Raw genomic sequence first — 15432 nt, 5'->3', positions numbered from 1 at the left:
AATCAGCCAAGTAGAAACAAAAAGGACCATACAAAGAATCAATAGAACCAAAAGTTGGTTCTTTGAGAAAATCAACAAGATAGATAAACCCTTAGCCAGACTGACGAGAGGACACAGAGAGTGTGTCCAAATTAACAAAATCAGAAATGAAAAGGGAGACATAACTACAGAATCAGAGGAAATTAAAAAAATCATCAGATCCTACTACAAAAGCCTATTTTCAACAAAATTTGAAAATCTGCAGGAAATGGACAATTTCCTAGACAGATAGCAGGTACCGAAGTTAAATCAGGAATAGGTAAACAATTTAAACAATCCCATAGCTCCTAACAAAATAGAAGCCGTCATTAAAGGTCTCCCAACAAAAAGAGCCCAGGTCCAGATGACTTCAGTGCAGAATTCTATCAGACCTTCATAGAAGACCTCATATAAAAACTATCCAAACTATTCCATAAAATTGAAACAGATGGAGCACTACTGAATTCCTTCTATGAAGCCACAATTACTCTTATACCTAAACCACACAAAGACCCAACAAAGAAAGAGAACTTCAGACCAATTTTCCTCATGAATATCGACACAAAATTACTCAGTAAAATTCTCACAAACTGAATCCAGGAGCACATCAAAATGATCATTCACCAGGTTTAAGTAGGCTTCATACCACGAATGCAAGGATGGTTCAATATACAGAAATTCATTGACATAATCCACTATATAAGCAAACTCAAAGGAAAAAACATGGTCATCTCATTAGATGCTGAAAATGTCTTCAAGGAAATACAACACTCCTTCATGTTGAAGGTATTGGAGAGATTAGGAATTCAAGGTCCATAACTAAACATAATAAAAGCAATATACAGCAAACCAATAGCCAACATCAAACATAATGATGAGAAACTTGAAGCAATTCCACTAAAATCACCAACAGGAGAAGGATGCCCACTGTCCCCATATCTATTCAATAAAGCTCTTGATGTTCTACCTGGAGCAATTAGACAACAAAAGGATATCAAATGGGTACAAATTGGGAAGGAAGAATTCAAGGTATCACTATTGCAGATGATATGATAGTTTACTTATGTGACTCCAAAAATTCTACAAGAGCAGTCCTACAGCTGATAAATAACTTCAGCAAAGTGGCTGGAAATAATCTTAACTCAAACAAATCAGTAACTTTCCTTTACTCAAAGGATAAATGGGCTGAGAAAAAAATTAGGAAATTGACACCTTTCTGAATAGTCATAAATAATATAAACTATGTTGGTGTGATTTTAACCAAGGAAGTGAAAGATCTATAGGACGAAAACTTCAAGTCTCTGAAGAAAGAGACTGAAGATCTCAGAATATGGAAAGGTCTCCCATGCTCATTGGTTGCAGGATTAACATAGTAAAAACGGCCATCCTACCAAATGCAATCTACAGATTCAATGCAATCCCCATAAAAATTCCAATACAATTCTTCACAGAGATAGAAAGGGCAATTCTAAATTTCATCTGGAATAACAAGAAACCCAGGATAGCAAAAATTATTCTCAACAATAGAAGAATTCTTGGGGGATGACCATCTTTTAACTCAAGTTGTACTACAGAGCAATAGTGATAAAACCTGGATGATATTGGTACAGGTATAGACAGATAGATCAATGGAATAGAACTGAAGACCCAGAAATAATTCCACACATCTATGATCACTTGATCTTTTACAAAGAAGTCAAAACCATCCAGTGGAAAAAAGACAACATTATCACCAAATGGCGCTGGTTCAACTAGTGGTCAGCATGTAAAGAATTCAAATTGATCTATTCTCTTCTCCTTGTATCAAGCTCAATTCCAAGTAGGTCAAAGACCTCCATATAAAACCAGATATGCTGAATGTAATAAGAGAGAAAGTGGGGAAGAGCCTTGAACACATGGGCACAGGAGAAAATTTCCTGAACAGAACACCAATAGCTCATGCTCTAAGATTAACAACTGACAAATGGGACCTTATAAAATTGCAAAGATTCTGTAAGGCAAAGGGCACTGTCAATAGGAAAAAAACAGCAACCTTCCATCTGATAGAAGCTAACATCCAAAATATACAAAGAACTCAAGAAGTTAAACTCCTGAGAACCAAATAACCCCATTAAAAAGTGGGGTACAGAGCTAAACAAAAATTCTCAGCTGAAAAATATTTAGTGGCTGAGAAGTATCTAAAGAAATCTTCAACATACTTAATCATCAGGGAAATGCAAATCAGTATGACCCTGACATTCTACCTCATACCAATAATATTTCATACCAATCATATTTCATACCAATGGCTGAGATCAAAAACGCAGGTGGCAGGAGAAGCTGGTGATAATGTGAAGAAAGAGGAACATTCCTCCATTGCTGGTGGGACCGCAAACTGGTAAATCCACTTTGGAAATCAGTTTGGCTGTTCCTCAGAAAATTGGAAAATTTTCTACCTGAAGACCCAGCTACACCACTGTTGGCATACACCCCAAAAATGTTCCAACCTATAACAAGGGCACATGTTCATATCAACCTTTTTTATAGTAGCCGGAAGCTAGAAACAACCCAGATATCCCTCAACAGAAGATTAGATACAGATAATGTGGTACATTTGCACAATGGTTAACTATTTAGCTATTAAAAACAAGGACATCATTAATTTTACAGGCAAAGGGATTTAAATAGAATATATTCTATTTGAGTGAGTGTCACACCATCTCCAGTAGAATCTGTGTGACAAGTTCCACAGACTGAGGCAAAAACTTCAAAGGAAGGAGGCTTCCTGGAACCTGGATTTCTTGGCTGGAACAAAATATTGAGCCATAGTTCTCATGGCAATTTATCTGTTCTGTCTTCTTCTATTCCCTTTCCATATTTACAAGATGTTATTGATGGCCTAGGCTGAGATTTTAAGTGAGAAAAATGGATACGAAACCATCCATTGAGATGGGGTCACTAGCCACAATCTTATCTCCAGGAAAACCAGTGCTTTACTTCACTAATCATTTATAAAATTACAAAATAGTATTGCGATAAAAACTTTCCCAACAATAAAATTTCATATGGCTATACGTGTGACATCAGAAGTGGTCTTTGGTGTATGGTAAAGCAAGCCTTAAATAATAAAGAACTAAAATAGTCTAAATTTACATCTTGAAGATTCACAAAAATTAGGTATTAGATGTTTAACAGTAACTGTACATAAAAATTTATTAATCTGTTCTTGGAGATATGCCATTAGTCTTGGATGATTTTGTACTTTACTGTGCCAAATGACAATTATGCTATCTGCCCTATCCATGATTGCTTCACTAAACACATCTAAGAAATTTAATACCGGTAGCATATGTGTAAAAATCCTGCTTGAATAATGAACAATACACTCAGATTCAAACTGCCTCTGTGTTTGTTTCTGTTTATCACTGCCGAATTTCTACCCACCTAGCCTTCAAGGATCCTCATCCCAGGGATCCCTATATCCGACCGTGGTGGTTCATGGCAAGTGTTATTACCCAGATTAAAAAAAATATACATGGTATATACTCACTGATAAGTGGATATTAGCTCAAAATCTCAGAATACTCACAATGCAACTCACAATATATATGGAGCTTAAAATGAAGAAAGACCAAAGTGTGGGTCCTTCAATTCTCCATAGAAGGGAAAACAAAATAATCCAGGAGGTAGAGGGAGGGAGAGACCTGAGAGAACAGAGTAGTGGGAGGGAATAAAGGAGGTCAGGATCAGATATTGGAAGGGACAGAGAGAATTACAAAGGGTCTGGATATAGAATAAAACTATGTAGCAGTGGGGGAATGAGGAACTGGAGGTAGCCACTATAAAGTCCAAGAAGCCAGGGAAGTGAGAGGCTCTCAGGGCCCAACAGGGATGACTTTAAGTTGAAATACACAGCAAAGGGGAGAAAGAAAATGCAGAGATCACCTCCAGTAGATAGGCACGGCCCCCAGGTAAGGGATTGTGACATCCACATAACTCAAAATTTTACACCAGAAATGTTTCTGTCCAAAGGAAAGACAGGAACAAAAAAATGAAACAGAGACCGAGGGAAAGGCCATCCGGAGACCTCCCCACTTAGGCATCCATTCCATTTGCAGACATCAAACCCCAAAACTATTGCTGATGCCAAGCAGTTCTTCCTGACAGGGGCCTGGTATGGCTATTCCCGGAGAGGAGAGGTTCTACTAGCACCTGACCAATACAAATGCAGTTACTCAAAGTGAACCATGAGACTGAGGCCAGGGACCCCATTGGAAGAGCTACGGGAAGGACTGAAGGAGCCGAAGGAAGAACAATATCAACTAACTGGACCACACAGAGCTTCCAGATACTAAAGCACCAACCAAAGACTATACATGGAGAGAACCATGGCTCCAGATACATATATAGCAGAGGATGGTCTTATCTGACATCGATGTGGGGGGAGGACCTTGAACCTGTCGAGGTTTGATTTCCCAGTGTAGGGGGCTGCTAGAGTAGTGAGGCAAGAGTGGGTAAGTGGTTAGAGGAGCACCCTAATAGAGACAAAGTGAAGGTGGGGAAGGGGATGAGATTGCGGGTTTGTGGAGGGATAACTGGGAAGGTAACAATGTTATTTGAAATGTAAATGAATAAAGTGATTAATAAAATAGATATATTGCAGAGCCATAGACATAAAAACACATGGTAAGGACACCAAAAAGACATATAGGCCATAGACCATAATCCAAGACTCCAGCATGAGCATATGTAACTTCATTCACTTAACATGTGATGACACAAAAACATAGTTTGGAAAAAGAGAGCATCTTCAATAAATGGTGCTGGGAAAAGTGGGTGTTCACATGCTGTAGAATGAAAATAGAGCTATTTCTATCCTCTTGCATAAAAACTAACTCTGAATGTTTCATACATCTAAATCTGCAACTTGAAACACTTGAAGCTGCTTGAAGAAAACAAGGCAGAGGCAGTCTTCACCATGATATTAGTGTAGGAAAAATGTCCAGAATAGAAATTCTAGTTGCTCAGGAATTAAGGACAATTATTAACAAATGGAACATCATAAAACCGAAAAGCTTCCTTACAGCCAAGGAAACTAAAAGCCAGGTAAAAAGGAAGCTCACAGAATAGAAAATAATCATTGCCAGCTATACACCCAATGGAGGATTAATATACAGCCAATATGAAGAACTAAAAACAAGTGTAAAAAAGGTGAAAAAAACCAAAGTGAAACTCAAACAAAACAAACAATGCAATGCTTGAAATCCAGTGATTAAAAAATGGAGCTAGTATTTATATAAAGAAATGCTCACAAGAAGGCAAAAATCACTAAGAACTATCAACAAAATGGAGCCTAGCATGGCTGTCCTTGGAGAGGACTAACAAGCAGCTGACTAAGACTGATGCAGATACTTACACATGACCATTGAACTGAAGTTGGGGGCTACTGTGATGAATTAGGGAAAGACTTGAAGAAGCTGAGACCAGGGTGGCCCTATAGGAAGACCAGCAGTCTCAGTGAACCCAGACTCCTGAGATCTCTCAAACACTGTGCCACCAAACAGGCAGCATACAAGATCTGGTCTGAGACCCCCAACACATATATAGATGAGGACTGCCTGATCTGGCCTCAGTGGGAGGAGATGTGCCTAACCATAGAGAGACTTGAGGCCCCAAGGTATGAGGAGATATCCTGTTGGAGATAGGGGGAAGGAGGGTTGGGATGAGGAACTGTGGGAGGGGGACGTAGAGGGTGGAATGTCTGGACTGTAAAAAATAATGTAATAAAATGTTTTATTATTATCATTATTAGCAATAGGAATGGAAAATGGAGTATGGCCTTAAACTCATTGATACAGAAGACAACTTTCTGAATTGGAAGTTTAAAAATTAGACTGTGTTTTATATAATATTAACACGGGGGCTTAATAATAAACAAAGGATGGAAAATATCATCCTGAGTGAGGTAACCCAATCACAGTAAAACACACATGGTATGCACTCATTGATAAGTGGATATCAGCCCAAATGCTTGAATTACCCTAGATGCACAGAACACATGAAACTGAAGACGGATGATCAAAATGCGAATGCTTCACTCCTTCTTTAAAAGGGGAACAAGAATACCCTTGGCAGGAAATAGAGAGGCAAAGATTAAAACAGAGGCAGAAGGAACACCCAATCAGAGCCTGCCCCACATGTGGCCCATACATATACACCATCCAATTAGACAAGATGGATGAAACAAAGAAGTGCAGGCAGACAGGAGCCGGATGTAGATCTCTCCTGAGAGACACAGTCAGAATACAGCAAATACATAGGCGAATGCCAGCAGCAAACCACTGAACTGAGAACAGGACCCCCGTTGAAGGAATCAGAGAAAGAACTGGAAGAGCTTGAAGGGGCTTGAGACCCCATATGAACAACAATGCCAACCAACCAGAGCTTCCAGAGACTAAGTCACTACCCAAAGACTATACATGGACTGACCCTGGGCTCCAACTGCATAGGTAGCAATGAATAGCCTAGTAAGAGTCAAAGGGGAAGCCCTTGTTCCTGCCAAGACTGAACCCCCAGTGAACGGGATTGTTGGGGGAAGGGTGGTAATGGGGAGAGGATGGGGAGGGGAGGAGAAGGGGTTAGGGGGATGTTTGCCTGGAAACCGGGAAAGGGAATAACAATTGAAATGTAAAGAAGAAATAGCCAATTTAATAAAGATGAAGGAAAAAATAAAAGGAAGCAAAAAAAAAAAAAAAGAAATACACCATTTGGTTGCCTGAAATAATTTAGTCAAAGGCTACCTTTGGGTGCCATTAAAGTTGTTTTCATTTTTCAAGAAAAAAATAAATAAAGGAAAGGTTAGTCGATTGCACTGCATTTATAGATCATGTCGCAGTGCATGTGTTCATATGTATTAGGTATTTTTTTGTCTTCTTGGCATAAATTATAGTTACTTACAACTAGCCTCAGGTGGATTGGCCTATGAGCATATCTGTGCAGCATTTTATTCATTAATGATTAATGATTGAACTGAGGAATACCAAATGTCTGAGAAGCACCTTAAGAAATATTCAACATCCGTAGTCATCAGGGAAATGCAAATCAAAACAGCCCTGAGATCCACCTCACAGCAGTCAGAATGGCTAAGATCAAAAACTCAGGTGACAATAGATACTGGTGAGGATGTGGAGAAATAGGAACACTCTGAAAGACCCCCAGACTTGGGGAGACTCTCGCTCCAGTCACGGGTTGAGGTACCCCCAGGAAACACGAGAAGCCGGTCTTGATGTAATCAACAAGAGGCAGTTTTATTTACGAGATCTCGGGCTGACACGTATCTCACACAGGAGATTGAGTCAAGCCCCGAGCCTCTCTAGGCAGGAGCTTATATAGGGAAAACCAGGGGTTTCGTGTGAATACACATAATTGGCTAATACAAAGGGTGTACAGTTACTTTTGGCACGGAGTTACATCAACAAAGCATACGTGTAATCTAGCATCTCAGCAATGTGGGCAGGGCAACTCATCTCACTGTAGCAGGGGGATGACCCATCCTCAGGGAGTGAAGGAAGGGGAGGGGGTGGCTCCAGATGGCCAGTGTCCTTGGGAGTTGATAGTCGGGCCAGTGAGCCCTATCTCAAATTCTCTCAGGCATGTCTGGACTTTGTTCATGACTAACTTTTAGAAATTTTAACCCTTCATTCCCCTCTACTCCTTGTGAATAGTCCTAATCTTAGGACTCCATGATGAATCTAGCGTCTAGTGGCTCTTCACTCCGTACAGCCCGATACTGTTGTCTCAACATAAGGACTTGTATAGCACTAATCCGTTCCCTAATAAAAGCAAAAAGGCGGTTAATGATGTAGGGCCCAACAGTGAGCAAAAGGAGGAGGATAATCAAGGGACCAGCTAAGGCTGACAGCAGGGTGGTAAGCCATGGGGACCTATCGAACCAGCTTTGAAACCAGTTATTAGTGGTTTCTCGTTCTCGTCGTCTCTTGTCCAACCTCTCCCTAAGTTTAGCCATAGAATCTTTAATGGTCCCGGAGTGATTGAGGTAAAAACAACATTCTTCTCTCAAAGCAGCACATAGCCCTCTTTCTTTAAGGAATATCAGGTCTAATCTTCTCCTATTTTGAAGGACTACCTCTGAGAGGGAGGTTAGGTATTCTTGGAGGTCAGCTAAAAAGTCTTTAGGATTCCAATCTGAACACTATCTAAACCTATATACCAAGGTCATGACTATCTTAGAACTTTTAAACTTGTGGTCCCTGAGGCACAGTCCCAAGAAGTATTAGGAGTATTAACATATGTAATGTTACATCATTTGTAATAGAAATCAAGCCTATCTCTATATTTTTTTCGATGGAACCCAGGGCAAACATGAAATTCTTGTTTCTAAAGCACACTCCTCAAGTGAGCATTATAGCAACATCTCAGTCACATCTCTGATGTATCCACTTATCTGATGTGCAAGTCTAGGGAGCTTTATGAAGATCTGAGTGTCCCTCTAGGTCCCAACTCTCAGCCCCAACAGCTAGTATGTGGCTGGTGAGGGCTGAGAATTGACGGCTGTCAGGGTGGTCAGCAGCACCAGGTACGGTCCTTTCTAGCGAGGCTCGAGTGTCTGGGCTCAGTGTAGCTGCTTCCGACCTGGAACTGATGGGATGTCAGGGGTCTCCGGGGCATAGGCTGTTGTCAGCTGTGAGCAGATTTCTTTCTGTATCCCCTGTAGGTCTTTTAGCCTGGCACACAAATCATTATTACTATGGCACTATGACATGTTGGTTCAGTAACATCATCTAATACAGTCAGGGGAGCTGAGGCCCCATATAAGGTCTCAAAGGGGGTAAGGCTGAATTTGGAAGGGATATTTCTTGCTCTGAAGAGAGCAAGAGGGAAGGAGTGTCACCCAGTCTGTGCCAGTCTCCATGGTCAATTTGTTCAGGGTCTCTTTTAGAGTTTTATTTATTTATTCTATCTGTCTTGAACTTTGAGGTCTGTAAATATAATGTAATTTCTAATCAACCTCTAAATACTTGGCCACACCCTGGCTTACCTTGGCAACGAAAGTAGGGCCATTGTCTGACCAGATTACTTTGGGCATTTCAAATCGGGGGAAAGATTTCTTCCAGTATCTTCTTGATGATTGTAGAGGCCGTCTCTTGTAGGCCTGTAACCAGGATAGGCTCCTGCATAGCCATTTTCCGAGCCACTTTATCTGCTTTGTTACTGTCCCATGCCACTGAATCTCTTCCTTCTGATATCCTGAGCAATGAATAGTATTCACAGTTGTTGGCTTCACCAGGGCATCCAAGAGATGGTAAAGGCATCTGTAGCACTGATGTGCTGGGGGGTGGAAGTTCAGCCATCCCAGATGACATTGTGTTGTCCACCACGGCAGCACCCACTTATCTCTGACCTTCATGAAGAGAACTGTTCCTGTCTGTGGACAAGGTCCTCGGCTTTCAGCAGGGGTCAATCATCCAGTCACAGAGGTCTTTCCTCCACCCATGGGCTTCTGTCAGTGCTTGACACTTGTGCTGTGGTGGCTCTAGGTCAGGGTTGGGCAGCAAGGTGACCAGATTGCCCCCAACAGGTGGAGAATCTAGTCCATGTCAGCTGATCAGTGATCCCATCCTCTGGGACATTTCATTTAAAGGCAAAACATCAGCCACTCTACCGCAGTTTAAGTCCTGGATTGGGTGATAATTGTCAGAGCCCGGTTGGCAGGAATGATGTGTTCCAGGCAGAACGGCACTAAGCCACACACACACATCTCCCAGCATCAGGTACTGGTGCACTGAGACAGGTCTTAAGCTCCACATACACAGTCTGTAGATATGTATACACATGGCCTCACCCAGCCATTTTAGCCCACACAAGCCATTTTGGAGAGCAATTTTCTCATGAGCAAGGGATAGGGGCAGTCAGGGATGACCATGAACTAGTGGGTGGGTTACCCGGCCCACGCCAAGGTCCACTGTTCTTCGGGCAGTCCATAAGTATTGTTCATTGCCAGTAGCCCCTTGCACTCAAGGTCTTTGGATATTGACCCACTCGGGGGGAGGGCATAGGAGCACAGAGCATTGGGTCCCAGTATCCACACTTCCCTTCTATCTCTGTACATAGCCAGCACTCTAGGACCAAGAAACTCTCCAGTGGCCCCTCTTGTTCTTTCTTGGGCAGTCCCTGACCCAGTGTCCTTTTTCTTCGTATTAGGCACACTGATCTTTAGCCAGGAATTCTCTTCTGTTGCCAGGTACTATCTTCCTAGGTTCCCTAACTACTGTGGCCAGTATATGTTCCCCTCTTGTCTCTTTCTCTTCCTCAGTCTCTCTGTCTGTATCTTCTTCTACAGCTATTAGTTGCTGTCTACTTTTGTGCACCGACCCTGAACCATATATCAACCTTATTTTCTCTGTAACTTACAACAACTCTCTCAGTGACTTAGCTTAACCCTTCATGAGTTTCTGTAACTTTTTCTTTATATCTTTTTTTTACTTTAGCCAAATTGGTGGGGCATTTTTTAGCCCCTCTGAGACCCACCCTTGGAGCCTGGCGGCAGACCTGGCACTCCCTACCTTTAGGCGTTTTGAAGTCAACAGGCAGAAGTGAGGGCCTTCCATCCATGTCTGGAACATTTTTTTCTGGCCTCTAGTAGAATTCTGTCTTTCCTCGGTGGTAAAGAAGACCTGTAACAGCTACTAACAAGCATCTTAAATGGGATGGTGAGAAAACAAAGGAATCTTGAGAATAGAGGTCCACTGAAGAGGGCAAATAGCATTTAGTCACACAGCTAAGCCAGGAGGCCTTCTTGGGACAAAAAGGCTGTTGTAGAAATAAGCACAAGCTTTGTGTCTGTGAAACAGAAAGGCAAGCAGAGAGGCAGCTGATCTGTTATCGACTATCTCTCTGGACTTAGATTTTATTTAAGAAGTACCTCCCTTCAGTGTCAGCTCAGTGGCTCTGTCTCTCAATAAACCCAGCCTCTGAAGGACACTAGGCTTCTAGTAAGAACTAATAACAAAAGGATGGAGAGAGGGTTAGAACCTGGGTGTTAGATACTAAGTGGCTGACAAAAGAATTGTAACCAGTTTACCTGGGGCTTCTTGTCTCTTACATCTAATAAGGAGATTGTTAATACTATAGTACCAACCTTTAATAAAAAAAAACTATAGCTCTCTCCATGTCTCTGAATATCAGGACTGTAGTAGTAGTCCTTCACCAAACTGTCTCAGTGGGCTAAAGGCCCATGGAAAAGAAAACATTAATCTTGACCTTGGCCACAGCCAAAGCCTGAATTCTAAATTTTGACTGGCAAAACAAAACAAAGTTCTTTACAGTTTGTTGTAGATTTTTTGAAACTATTTTAGGGGCTTCTCTGCCCCCCAACCTGGGGCATTTTGACCACAGGGGCAGGAACTGGCTGCTGTGGGGATAGGATCAAAGGCACTCTCCATGTCAATGACGACTAACAGGGAAGGTTACTTAATGTTGGAGATCAACTCCTCTCTTGGAATAGGGCCAGCAGATAAGGCAGGCTCCCTTAAAGAACTTCTCTAAATGAACACTCTCCTTTTGTGAGCAAGTGTTGAAGGTCTGGCCACTGAAGGCAGCAACTGGAATTTTTTTTTTCAGGGCCAAAAGTCTCATAATACAACCACTAACTCTACGCTATCTTTGTTGTCAAAGCGCCAACCCCAGCCAGCCTCCTTACCTTGAAACTCCTCTTACACTGGCTTGGCCAGAGCTGCGCTGTTGCCCACTCGCAGCCTGTAGCTTGCTAGCAGGCCTGTATGCTCACCACCCTCAGCCCCTACATTTTCCTACTCTGTGTTGTCCCTTCCTTAGAAGCTGTGAATGTTTAAGCAACAGGGAGAATTTTTCTTCAGGATCTAAGGTAAAGCTTTCAGGTTCTTGTTAATGCCTGCTTCAGACGGATCACTCGCTAACCTGGAGTCCTTCATACACAACGGTTAACAGCAGCTGGGCTGGACAATGGGAGTAAAGAGAGGGGCAGCTCTCCTTGGGGAGGAGGCTCAAGTGAGAAAGATAAAACTCCCCGACAGAAAACAATTTCTCTCAAGCAAATTATTTTTAACTTTTAAGTTAAGCACCAAGAGGACCAAGTAAAACTCTTTGACAAACAAAGCAAACAGTTTCATGATTTCAAACACAGTCGTCAGTCCAAGATTTCAAACACAGTTGTCAGTCCAAGATTTCAAACACAGTTGTCAGTCCAAGTCCAAAAACGAAACAAAAGCCAAAAAGACACTGGACAATACCACAGAAAACAAAGCAGACAAACAAGACCCAAGACAAAGCATCCTATAACCAATTTCCACAGATGCCTGGTACCTTCAGTACCTGGCCCAAACTGCAGCTTAACCTTAGCTGCTTCTGGGATACCAAACACAGAAACAGAATACAGACAACAGACACTAACACATCTAAGCACACTTGTCCATGCCTATACTTAAATAGGCAGCCGAACACGACCTCCGAAGTCAAGTCACAGTCAGATCTCTTTGACTGTCACCTGCTGGGTCCTCCCGACAAAAGTCGGCTCGTGGGACGTCTCCCAGAGCTGGGGCGTCCTCACTTCCGCTATCTAAAAAAAGAACAAAAAGAAAACAGCTATTCGAAGTAGAAACCCAGTACCTACTCACAGGCATCTGTCCAGGGTGGGAAGCCCTTCTATCCAAGCACACTTAAATACGGGGTAGGAAGCCCATCTACCCAAGTGCACTCAAAAACAACGGGGTGGGAAGCCCATCCACCCGAGTGCACTCAAAAACAACGGGGTGGGAAGCCCATCCACCCGAGTGCACTCAAAAACAACGGGGTGGGAAGCCCATCCACCCGAGTGCACTCAAAAACAACACAGAGTGGGAAGCCCATCCACTCGAGTGCACTCAAAAACAACGGAGTGGGGAGTCTTCTTCTGCCCAGACAGTGCACCAAGACCTTAAACCGGTACTGAAAAACACAGACTACAGGACTTAATTCACACACACAATACTCTCACACTCACACAGCGGCCGCTTTCCAGCACTCACACTAACGTACCTCCAAGAAGCATTCGGATCTCCGGGAGTTACGCTCCTATCCCGGACGAGCCCCCAATGAAAGACCCCCAGACTTGGGGAGACTCTCGCTCCAGTCACGGGTTGAGGTACCCCCAGGAAACACGAGAAGCCGGTCTTGATGTAATCAACAAGAGGCAGTTTTATTTACGAGATCTCGGGCTGACACGTATCTCACACAGGAGATTGAGTCAAGCCCCGAGCCTCTCTAGGCAGGAGCTTATATAGGGAAAACCAGGGGTTTCGTGTGAATACACATAATTGGCTAATACAAAGGGTGTACAGTTACTTTTGGCACGGAGTTACATCAACAAAGCATACGTGTAATCTAGCATCTCAGCAATGTGGGCAGGGCAACTCATCTCACTGTAGCAGGGGGATGACCCATCCTCAGGGAGTGAAGGAAGGGGAGGGGGTGGCTCCAGATGGCCAGTGTCCTTGGGAGTTGATAGTCGGGCCAGTGAGCCCTATCTCAAATTCTCTCAGGCATGTCTGGACTTTGTTCATGACTAACTTTTAGAAATTTTAACCCTTCAACTCCTTCATTGTTGGTGGGATTGCAAGGTGGTACAACCGCTCTGGAAATCAGTCTGGAGGTTCCTCAGGAAATTAGGCATAGTACTACCTGAGGACCCAGCTATACTACTCCTGGACATACACCCAATGGAAGCTCCAACATATTCCAAAGACACATGCTCCGCTATGTTTGTAGCAGCCTTATTTATAATAGCCAGAAGCTAGAAAGAACCCAGATGTCCTTCAGCAGAGGAATGGATACATAAAATGTGGTACATTTTCACAATAGAGTACTACCTACCTATTAAAAACAATGATTACATGAAATTCTTAGGCAAATAGATGGAACTAGAAAATATCATCCTGAGTGAGGTAACCCAGTCACAAAAGAGCACACATGGTATGTACTCACTGATAAATGGATATTAGCCCAAATGCTTGGAATACCTATGGAGAAATTCACAGATCATATGAAGCTCAATAAGAAGAAAGACCAAAAATGTGGATGCTTCATTCCTTTTTAGAAGGGAGAACAAAATACTCATGGGAGGAAATACCAGGGTAAAGAGTGGAGCAGAGACTGAAGAAAAGGTCATACAGAGACTGCCCCATATAGAGATCCATCTCACATACAGATACCAAACCCAGTCACTATTGCTGATGCCAAGAAGTGCTTGCTGACAGGAGCCAGATATGGGTGTCCCCTGAGAGGCTCCGCTGGAGCCCTACTGATACAGATGAGAATAGTTGCACCTAACCATTGGACTGACCAAGGGCACCCCAATGGAGGGGTTTGAGACTGAAGGAGATGAAGGGGTTGGCAACCACATAAGAAGAACAATATTAACCAACCAGATCCCACCAGAGGTCCCAGGGACTAAACCACCAACCAATTAGTACACATGGAGGGACCCATGGCTCCCACCAAAAATGTAACAGAGGATGGCCTTGTTCAGCATCAATAGGAGAAGCCCTTGGTCCTGTGAAGGCTCATTTCCCCAGTGTAGGGGAATGCCAAGGTGTTGAGGTGGGTGTGGGTGGGTGGGAGTGGGAACATCCTCATACAAGCAGGGGGAGTGGGGACGGAGTATGGGATAGGGAGGGAAGGGGATAACATTTGAAATGTAAATATGTAAAATATCCAAAAACCTTTAAAAATGGTTAATGATGGAGGTGGGAAGTTCCATCCCACTGTGGGTGGTCCTATTCCTGGGATGTCATCCTGAGTTGTAGGAGGCAGAAAGTTAAGAAAGCTATGGAAAGCAAGGCAGTAAAGTATGCTCCTTCATGGTCTGCCTCTAGTTTCCTGCTTTAATATCTTGTCTTTGTTCTACAGAATGATGGATTAAAATCATATAGAAAGTAATCCCTCTCTTTCCTCAATTGCTTTTGGTCATGGGGTTTACTAGACCATTGTCTTCTTCTATTTGTTTCATGAAACAACAATCTTACTATGTATTGAAGCTCCCTTGAAATTCTGATCCTTCAGTCCTACCTTTCAAGTTCTCAGATTATAGGAATGGTTTAAGATGTTTAATTCTATATTTTTACTTTTTATTTTTCATAATTGTACTTATTTGTAGATACGAGGTGACATTCACTCTATGAACACAATGTATATAATTTTATGTAATTGTCATAAATATTATTAAAATGCTTGTCTTAGTTTTTTAAAATGTATTTATTTGTTTTTACACTCCAGATTTTATTCCCCTCCTGCCCATCCCCCAACTGTTCCACATCCCATACCTCCTCCCTGGACCCCCAGTTTCTACAAGGATATATCCACCGCACCTCAACAGATCTCTAATGTTCCTGGGGCCTCCCATCT

General features: G+C 42.5%; 1 long non-coding RNA gene across 1 annotated transcript; it reads right to left on the bottom strand.

Annotated features, from left to right (window-relative positions):
• Positions 1 to 7279: 7279 nt before the first annotated feature.
• LOC134481959 (uncharacterized) lies at positions 7280 to 15315 on the bottom strand. The gene is made up of 2 exons (XR_010057909.1): positions 13069 to 15315; positions 7280 to 12610 (listed from the first exon to the last, which is right to left on the bottom strand). It is a non-coding gene; the product is annotated as an uncharacterized LOC134481959 (long non-coding RNA).
• Between the last annotated feature and the right edge of the window lie 117 nt (positions 15316 to 15432).

The sequence above is a fragment of the Rattus norvegicus genome, chromosome 15, assembly GCF_036323735.1.
Source record: "Rattus norvegicus strain BN/NHsdMcwi chromosome 15, GRCr8, whole genome shotgun sequence".
Taxonomy (NCBI): domain Eukaryota; kingdom Metazoa; phylum Chordata; class Mammalia; order Rodentia; family Muridae; genus Rattus; species Rattus norvegicus.
The sequence above is the reverse complement of the archived record's forward strand: the minus strand, read 5'-3'. Positions and strand labels throughout refer to the sequence as shown.